A 10,744-nucleotide genomic window follows, 5' to 3' on the forward strand; every position below is an offset into this window, starting at 1 on the left:
TGACAATGGTCTTCTCTTTGGAAATGACATCCCTCTTCCTCTCATTTGAAACACCCCGGTGTAAAATGGTGTGTGTACCGATATCTGCTATCCCTGTTATAGAACTTCAGCCATAGATTGAACACTTCTGTTGCTGACACCAGTATCCCTTCAAAAATGCCTACAGTGCATTTGGAAAGTATTCAGACCCCTTGACTTTTTCCACATTTTGTTACATTACAGCCTTATTCTAAAATTGATTGAGGATAAAAAAATAAAAAAAATTAAATCTACACTCAATACCCATAATGACAAAGCGACAATTTTTGGGGGGAAATGTTTGCAAATTCATTACAAATAAGCTGAAACACTTAATTTACACAAGTATTCATACCCTTTGTTATGTGACTCGAAATTGAGATCAGGTGCATCCTGTTTCCATTGATCATCCTTGAGATGTTTCTACAACTTGAAGTCCACCTTTGGTAAATTGATTGGACATGATTTGGAAAGGCAAACACACCTGTCTATATAAGGTCCCACAGTTGACAGTGCATGTCAGAGCAAAAACCAAGCCATGAGGTCACAGAGGCACAGATATGGAGAAGGGTACCGAAACATTTCTGCAGCATTGAAGGTCCCCAAGAACATAGTGGCCTCCATCATTCTTAAATGGAAGAAGTTTGGAACCACCAAGACTCTTCCTAGAGCCGACCTCAAGGCCAAACGAAGCAATCGAAAGAAGGGCCTTGGTCAGGGAGGTGACCAAGAACTCAATGGTCACTCTGACAGAGCTCCAGAGTTCCTCTGTAGAGATCCGGAGAACCTTCCAGAAGGACAACCATCTCTGCAGCACTCCACCTATCAGGACTTTATGGTAGAGTGGCTAGACAGAAGCCACTCCTCAGTAAAAAGCACATGACAGGCCACTTGGAGTTTGCCAAAAGGCATCTAAAGACTCAGACCATGAGAAACAAGATTCTCTGGTCTGATGAAACCAAGACTGAACTCTTTGGCTTAAATGCCAAGCGTCACATCTAGAGGAAACGTGGCACTATGACGCATGGTGGTGGCAGCATCATGCTGTAGGGATGTTTTTCAGCGGCAGGGACTGGGAGACTAGTCAGGATCGAGGGAGAGTTGAACGTAGCAAAGTACAGAGAGATTATTGATGAAAACCTGCTCCAGAGCGCTCAGGACCTCAGACTGGGGCAAAGAGGATCTGCAGAGAAGAATGGCAGAAACTCCACAAATACAGGTGTGCAAAGCTTGTAGTTTCATACCCAAGAAGACCTGAGGCTGTAATTGCTGCCAAAGGTACTTCAACAAAAGTAAAAGGTCTGAATACTTGTAAATGTGATATGTTTTTATTTTCTTATACATTTGCAAAAATGTCAAACCTGTTTTTGCTTTGTCATTGTGGGGTATTGTGTGTAGATTGAGGAGGGAAAAAACAACATTTAATCCATTTTAGAATAAGGCTGTAACATAACAAAATGTGGAAAAAGTCAAGGGGTCTGAATACTTTCCGAATGCATTGCACTATCATCATCAATGAAATGGTTTTGGAGCTAAAGCAGCAGAGTAAATAGCAGAGTTAAACATGGTCAACATGCATGAGTTTGAGAATATATACATTAGAATTTCATCCCAACAGATATGTGTAAGTGCAGACACTTTAAGGGGTTGAATCGAAGCTCAGTATGGTCAACCTGAAAACATAATTTATAGCTTAATGTACTATGAGCCTACTTTTGGTCAGAAGTTAACTGAGGGATAGGCCATCTTTGGATTGAAAGGGATGTAGAGACGCCCTTGCATCCCTCTTTCTCACTGGCTGGTCCTCCAGCGTCCAATAGCCATCTTCAGGGTTCGGTTTGGGGTCAGAAGTGTTGTCCGTAAGGGCAGGTTGGTCATGGGGCTGGAACGATTCTTGGTTGTGATCCAGCTCTCAAATCGCTTCCCTCTCATAGCAGTACCCATCTGTTCAGAAGAAAAAAAGTAGACAAGATGGATAGCGTGTTTTGCATCCTTTAAAAGCACGCCACTGTATTGCAAAAAATGTTGTAGCATAGCTACAGATAAATAGATATCTAAAAAGACAACCCAGAAAGACAGATTGCCGTGGGGGCGTGTCCCACCTGCAGCAATAACAGGGTCCTTCATCAGCTCTCTGGTGATTGGACAGAAGAACTCATCAGGAACACCGGTACACACACAGCCCGCCTTCAGCTCCCCCACCTTCCTCAGGACCATACTGTGCAGCCCCACAGACTCTACAGTACACCAACAGGAAACAACCAGGCAGAGATATGGGAAAATGGTACATTGGCCAAAGGAGCTTGCATCATTTGTGGACATGATATCCTGGCTTGAACACACTGCGTACATGACCCAGTTCCTGGTCACCATGGAGACTACAGTAAAGTGAGGTCAGTCTGTGTGTGTGTGTGTGTGTTAGACACACAAAAAAAACAAAAAGAGCCCTCCATCCCTGAGAGGAAAAAGGATAATCTCTCTCCATCAGGAAGATAACAGCCTGGCATGGCGCCATCCCTCACTCTCAGAGACAGTACAGAGAGACACCCATGTCTACTAAGAGATTCATCTCTTTTAGAGAACACGGCTGTTTGGTTACCATGGTTGCTATTGGCGTGAGAGACCAACAACAGACCCCCCCCTCCTTCAGAAAAATAGTTGGGAAAACTGGCTTTCCTCACTAGGGTGAAAGATCTGTATTTAAAAGAGAAGGTATACGGATCAACCAAAATCTGTAAGTGACATTTTCAGATAGATTTTGGAATTGTTTCAGACAGAAATGGTATTAGGTGTATACCATTTTCTATGTTACATGATATGTATTTTGGGATGAGTAATTGTGTTATGTAATGGGGCAGAAATCTTAAAGCAGATTACACCCGCGGTGCAGAATACACATGGCCTAATCGAATTCTGTACAGTTCAAATGTATGTAATCCTGAGTAAATCTCATTAACATTCATTCCTCAATGTCCACCTTGTTTTTCATTCGTCCCTCCCCCTACTTAAAAAAAAATATTCCAGCCTGAGTATGTGATGACGCTCTGTTTCCAGCTACTGTACAAAATGTTGATCTCAGACACCAGACTGACAAGTGGGTAACGTGTATAATATGATAATGCATGTTATTATGATAATGTGTCTAGTCGATGGTGTGATGTGCCGTCCCCACCTACGTTGAGTTCTGAGGCCAGTGTCTCCTTGGTCAGACTGACGAGCTCCGCTCCATCTATGACGTTTGCCTTGAAGTTATCCCGCCAGCGTCTCCAGCCCTTCCTCACACAGCCACGCCCTCCTCTGACCAATCACTGACCAGAAGTCTGGAGTGACCCAGAAACTTTCTGCCTGATAGGTCGGAAAACAGGAAGTGACCGCACATTAGTATCTCTCAATGACATGTTGTTACTATAGTTGTTAATGTGTAATCCATCAGAAGTTTCTATAGTGCTTTTTAGTCACTTTCCCCACCTCCGCATGAGAATGTTGCAGTTTCAACTGGATAACAAGATGTGAAAAATGTAGTACATTACAAAGAGCACAGTAAGACTCCACTTAAAAAAAAAAAATACCATTGTCAACCTAAACAATGAACATTAATGTATTTACAATTACAGTCATTGAATTGCAAGCATTTTATTGACAAGCCTCTTTAGAAAGAGCTGTGTATAGGTTCTTGGAAAGGTGTCAGGTGAGAGGAGGGGAGGAGGAGAGGAAGAAAGCATTGAGCCTATATAACTACTGGGTGTACAAAACATTATGCTCTTTCCATAACATAGACTGATGAATCCCTGATGGACTGAGGCTGTTCTGAGGGCAAACAGGGGGATGCAACTCAATATTAGGAAGGTGTTCTTAATGTTTTGTACACTGTGTACACTAATACAGTGAATACACATGAAAAGTGAAAAGCAACTCAGTTCTCGCCAGGCAGTGCTTCAAGGAAAAAGTCACCTGGAAACAACAGGCTATGAAAGAAACAACAGGCTATGAAAGTTATATTAGCAGAAGGCATCATCACCTGGTTAGAAGTATTACTCTCAATAAAGCCCTCTTTGATAGCAGTGGGACTCCTAGGTTTCACAGAGATCCTCCATCCCTCACTGCTTTCAATGAGCAGATGGGACGTGAGTGGTGCAGATAAGGAAGAAAATGTAAAACTCACCAGGTAAAGATTTCCCTTTTTTTTTTTTCCTTCCCATGAACCATGCAGAGAGAGGGATGGTGATTGGCAGACTAAAAAACATAATTAAGCCATAGTCAATAAAGAAGAGCTTATGCAAAAACAGCACATAATCACCAGGCTGTCATCATCATTAAGTCAACAGGATCTTTGTTTACATGAGAAAATAGTGAAACAGTACGTAGGAACCCCACACCGTGACTCAGAATGCTAATGCCATTCTTAATGCCAATAACACTGGCAGCTTGTCAATACACCTCCTATCTTAAACTTCTGTCCATCTTTGTGTGTGTGTGTGTGTGTGTGTGTGTGTGTGTGTTACCCACCATGGCCACTGCGCGTGTCCTCTACTCACCATATAAACCGTGGCGATCAGGGGTGTGCTGGGAGAGAAGGCACACGCCGTCACGTACCTACAGCAAAGGATCATGGGAGGGAGGACGGATAGGTACATTTTAAAAATGTATGCTACTCGAATAAGGCCATTGAGATGTGACTATGTCCCAAGGGTAAGAAGGAAGATTACCTCTCATGTTGGTTCAATGTGCAGAGCAAAGCCCCCTGGCTCTGAAAAAGCAACAACATTCAAGTTCAGATGGGAGGTGTTTATGGATTTCTATGTGGAACATTAACATGGGGAGTTAAACTGAAATGACTTCTATGGTAATGAAAAGAGCTCGAGTGTCTTACAGCATCATACACCTGTGACTGTTTAGTCCACTGAGCTGCAACAGAAAAGGCAATGGTAAAAAGCAACACTTCTCCCCCTTGTGGCCAGTTGGAGTAAATGTACAACTTTATCATTAACTGTGAGAGCGCTTTGCCTTAGATCACCCATGGGCTGACTTACCCAGACACAAGCAGCTGTCCGTCTGCAGAGAAAGCACAGGAGAGCACCGGGGCAGACCGGCCAGTCAGGGTGTGCGGCAGCTGCATCTTACAGCCTACAGGCCAGAGGGGACGGATGGACTACACCTTCAGATCATTCATTGTGAACACACATCCACCACATCATTTGATTACCAACATATGCACACAGTTTGACGTTAAACAGGGCATTTGCATAACCGTAGCGTGTGGTCAACATACTGCCTGTGTTGGACCTGGAGTCGGTCTCAACAAATTCCCATATATGGAGACTCCAAGATAGCCTGGTCCCAGATCAAAATGTTGTGCTGTATAGACAACTCCTACGATCGTTGTCATGTTTGTACAAACAGATCTGGGAACAGGCCAAACTCAAAGACAGAGGGAGGAAAATATCATCATCATCATCACCACCACTGAGGATCTTGGGGCCAAAGCAGTAGCAGGTGACCCCCAATTCGTGAGTGTTCTTCTCCGCGTGGAGCTGGTTCACGTCCAGGTCCCACAGCCTGAGGTCCCCATACGTAGATCCAGTGACAAACATCTGGCCACAGGGGGTGAAGGAGCAGGCCACCATAGTGGTGTCATTCACTGTTGACAAATAATCATTTAAGAACACTATGCAAGAGACAACGCATAACATCAGTCTGCAGAGGCCAACAAAGCCTCAATTGATATAGGCAACACACGCAGGCCTATTTATGCTTCGATAGCATGGAGATAAACGATATCAATCAATCAAGTTCACCCGTGGAAAGTTTTCGTAGGGAAATCCCAAAGCCCTAAAGTACCATCAGACGCCTCCAAAACCAGGTGTGAAGAGTCGGGCGAGAAGGCGCAAACCCTGACGGGGTTCCTGCCCGGATGCTCCAGCACTGCCTCTATCTCACCTGTGTCCGTTGACCACACAACTGTTGAACACGAGCCTAAATGCTGAACACAGGCGCTGAAGCAATAACAGTGGACGCCATAGCCGTGGCCAGAGAGTGGGGATTATGGGACTTCGGGAAAAGTCTTGGGTGTTGTAAATTCGTAAGGTTTTGTCAGCTGAACAGGTGGGCAGCAGTGTGGGGGAGAACGTGCACCAGTTGACATCGTTGCGATGGTCTTGCAAGGTACAGAACAGGGACACCATTTGAGTTGGTCTTGATGAATCCCTTTGACAATAGAGTATAACTATTAACTATGTGACATTACAATGATTACAAGACAGCTAGCTAGACTCGTTGTTATGCAAACAGCTTGCCACACCTGGAAACCATCTGAAGTTGCCACAGCAGAGAAGTTGCAATCGCACGCATTTTAGCAAATAGGCTACTTACTACCCACTGGGCAAAAACTGTTTGAATCAACATAGTTTTTTTGGCTGACCTCAATTCTGACCTCAATTCAAGGATGAAAAAGAACTTGATTTGAAGCTTTGAATCAATTGTCCCATTATCCCAACTGTTACACCGACAAGATTGAACGACTGCTAGTTTTTCCAGAAAACTGCACTTTTTGTCCTCATGCTAAACAGCAGTTGCCACATCAGCCATTTTAGAATGGCAGTGTCAGCCAATCAGCTCCTTTGTTGTTCAGCGCAATGTGCCATTCCATAATGGCTGCTGTGGCTACTGCTAGTTAACATGTAGCCAATAAAACTCCACAAATGATGTTGCGTACCTAGTGAAACTAGTTTCAGCACCCAAAGACTAGCCCACAATTACACACGACATTGCGGGCAAGTCTTTGGGTGTTGAAATCAGTTGTTTTATATAAAAAAGGGCCGTTTTTCAAACACTAGCAGTCTTTCAATCTTTTCTGTGTAACATTTTGGAGTATTCGAAGTACAACTTATCCTTGGAATTAGATATGTTTTACCGAGCCATATCCACTGTGTCTTAATTTAAAGCTGCAACATGTAACTTTTTGGGCGAGCCAACCAAATTCACATAGTAATGTGAGTTATAGATCTATCATTCTCATTGAAAGCAAGTCTAATAAGCAGTAAAGCTGTTCTCTGTGCGTTATTTCTGTACTTCCCGTTCTTAAGTTTCGTTTTTGCATCTTTTACTTTCGGTATTGTACACCAGCTTTAAACAGCTGAAAATACAATATTTTTAGTTTATTGAAAATATATTTCCCAGCAGTGTAGATGGTACAATGATTATCTACACTATACTTGCTTTTTATGTCCCATACATTGGAATTTGACGAACTGTTCGACATTTTAGCAACCAGAAATGGCGGAGTGATTTAAGCATAGCGCACCTTCATGCAAACGGCCTGTCAAACCCTGTAGTGCAGCTATAAGCAAGTATAAGGTGTCGGATCTGCTGGCTAGCTAGTTAACTAACCCTTTAGCTATTCTAGATGTTCGCGCAACAGCATCACTCTATGCTCCTGTTGTTTAGTTTGTATTATAACAAATGCATGTAAATACAAAGCCAGTATTATTTTATATTCTAACTAAAGTGGGATGTGTGTTTATTTTCTTACCTCTTTGCGTGTCATGTTCAATGTTTACTTCCTGGTCATGCACGCTGTCATATGGTCAGCTGACCATGATGGCCTTCCCCCATACTTCAGTGCGTTCAAGACAACTGGGAACTCGTGAAAAAACGAGCTCTGACTTGGAAAAGGTGTTTTGAACGGTCATCCAACTCGGAATTCCAAGTTGGGAACTCGGACCTCTTTCGAGAGCTTCGACTAACCAACCTTAAGATCATTGACGTCATGATTTGACCTCGTTTTTATCCGAGTTCTCATTTGTCTTGAACGCACCATATGGCGAGTAGGTGTGTCGAAAGGAGTGGGTGAATGGACAGGGAATCAGCTAATTGTGCAGATTTGCTGCCACTCAAAAAAACGAAATTAAAAAAACAGTTCAATCAAAACCGTCTAACGTAAAGCAGAGCGCTTTCGACACACCCACTACTTTCCACACGCCCACTACTCTCATTTCGACACACCCACTCGCCCATGACTCCCGTCGTAATTTTGGGATGCTGCTACGTCCTTCTCGAAATGTCAGCCATGGAGCTTGTCAACCTGTAGTAATAAAAGCCGGAAATGAGTTCGTTCAGCCATTCATATGGGGGAAAATTCATGGGGAAGGAATAGGTTTTTGGGATAAACGTCGAAAATATGTTCTGAGGTTAACACAGGCTTAGGGGGGATCTCATACATTTTGTTCTATGAGATAATATCAGTCAGTTAACGTAAACTTAATGAATTATGAAGCCATTTATGTGCTTTTTTTGATGACATAAATGCTTAAAAGGATCTCATAGAACAAAACATATAAGATAGTTTATCCAAAAACCATACTAAAGCTCCATTCATTTTCTCATAGGCTTTGTCCAACGAACCAATGTCTGAGTTAGTGCCTACAAAAAGATACCATTACTATTTCTCTCTATTGACGGTGTCAGAGGAAGGCCCTAAAAATTGTCAAAGACTCCAGTCACCCAAGTCATATGCCGCGTTCACGTGCTAGTTGTAACTCTGAAATTTCCGACTTGCTAATTGGTTGAGCGGGCACGTGTATAACTACAACCAGTTAACAAGTCGGAAATGTCAGAGTTTCCTAGTTCCGACTAGCACGTGAACACGGCAGTAAACCAGGGATGGGCAACTGCTTGCCCTCAGTCGGAGTCACAATTTACTGTTGCAAATTAGAATTGTAGAATACACAAGGTGCAATTTCGAAATGTGGCTTTGCATCAGCAGTTTTTCTCTTGCTATGTCAGTCACTGATAGTCACTCAATTAGCCCATGTCAGCTAACATTTTTTAGATTGGTAAGTTAGTCTAACGGCCAGCTATCTGAACTTAGTAATCATGGTCAGGGGCCCACAAGCCATACCCCCATTAATTTTGTTGGTCAGTCTCTCTCAGATCTCATATTAAAAACAGCACCATTTCTCTCCACCTTATGGCAAAATGTGTAGAATTGCAGGAAATTTGCTGTAAAACAGCTCATCTTCCTCTCCTCCCCAAGGCAAAATGAGTAGAATTGCATGTAATTAGTTACACAATTGCAATATTTTCTCTACGCCCCAAGGCAAATTGTGTAGAATTGCACAAAATTAACTTTAAATCTTTCTCTCCACTGTCAAGAGGTGGGATGCTAACATGTTTTGCTTGGCCCCTCATGATGAGTTCAGATTTTTTATGGCGCCCATCCCCATCCCTGTCTTACAGCACGGCAAGTCAGGAACCAACAGGACCCTGAACAGCTTCTACCCCCAAGCCATAAGACTGTTAAATAGTTCATTAAATAGTTAACCAACAACTACCCAAGGTTTCTGAGTGGTGCAGTGGTCTAAGGCACTGCATCTCAGTGCTAGAGGTGTCACTACAAACACCCTGGTTCAAATCCAGGCTGTATCACAACTGGCTGTGGTTGGGAGTCCTATAGGTTGGTGCACAATTTGCCCAGTGTTGTCTGGGTTTGGCTGGTGTAGGCTGTCATTGTAAATTAGAATTTGTCCTTGACTGGTTAAATAAAAATATCTGCATTGACTCATCACATATGCTGCTGTTACTGTTTTATTATCTATCCTGTGGCCTAGTCAATTTATCCCTACCTATATGTACATATCTACCTCAATTACCTCGTACCTCTGCACATGGACTCGGTATTGGTACCCTGTGTATATAGCCATGTTATTGTTACTCATTGTGTATTTATTCCTCCTGTTGGCCTATTATTTTTCTAGTATTTCTCATTTTTTCTCTCTGCATTGTTGGGAAGGGCCTATAAGTCAGCATTTCACTGTTAGCCTACACCTGTTGTTTACAAAGCATGTTACAAATGGAATTAGATTTTGAATTGATATCTGGTTTTAATGTCTATGGTGTGTATATGCGTATGGATTGTCACTAGTTACTACAGCCACAAAGTCAATATTCATGAAAAACTAAAATTAGCTTTTTGGTCTTAATTTAAGGTTATAGTTAGGCATAAGGTTAGCAGTGTGGTTAAGGTTGTGGTTAGGTTTAAAATCAGATTTTAAGAAGCGAAATTGTAGAGATAGGCAGGTTTAGCCATAATTATGACTTTATGGCTGTGGTCTCTAGTGAGAACCGTGTATGTGAAGCCTTGAGCCCCCAGTAGGCCACAGAGCCAGTACAGAGATGTTCCAAACAAACCTCTTTATCGATGATAAATGTGGATATTTAGGTAAAACATAGGCATCGTCGGCATATAAGTGAATATAATATTCCAGAGGGCTATTTTGTCCCCCCAACGCCAAAAAAAAATGAATGTGCCTCTTCGTTCATAGAGCCGCGGTTACGTCAGTAACCTCTGATACCTGCAATTAATGTCTGTGATAAAAAGAGCTGTTTCTGTTTCCTTTCTATAAATTTGCATCTAACTTTTGAACGACTGGAGCTATTATGATCCCTTTACTGAAAGATCAGACTCTCAGGAACACTTGTGTGTATTCCGTTTCCCTCCATGATGACACGTTTCGCACAGGACACGTTAGAAATAACTGTGACAAAATATTTGAACGCAATCTCTTTTCTAAACCCACAATAATTTGCCTACCAGGTGATCCCAATACCTTTGATGCATTTTAGTCACTACAAACCAAACATGTATTTATTTACCCTTATTTTACCAGGTAAATTGACTGAGAACATATTCTCTTGTTGTCACGACTTCCACCGAAGGTGGCTCCTCTCC

At 42.5% G+C, this 10,744-nt stretch overlaps 1 pseudogene; it reads right to left on the reverse strand.

Annotated features, from left to right (window-relative positions):
* Positions 1 to 1,542: 1,542 nt before the first annotated feature.
* LOC115179120 (WD repeat, SAM and U-box domain-containing protein 1-like) lies at positions 1,543 to 7,599 on the reverse strand (annotated as a pseudogene).
* Between the last annotated feature and the right edge of the window lie 3,145 nt (positions 7,600 to 10,744).

This window comes from Salmo trutta, chromosome 39, assembly GCF_901001165.1.
Source record: "Salmo trutta chromosome 39, fSalTru1.1, whole genome shotgun sequence".
NCBI classification, from domain to species: Eukaryota; Metazoa; Chordata; class Actinopteri; order Salmoniformes; family Salmonidae; genus Salmo; species Salmo trutta.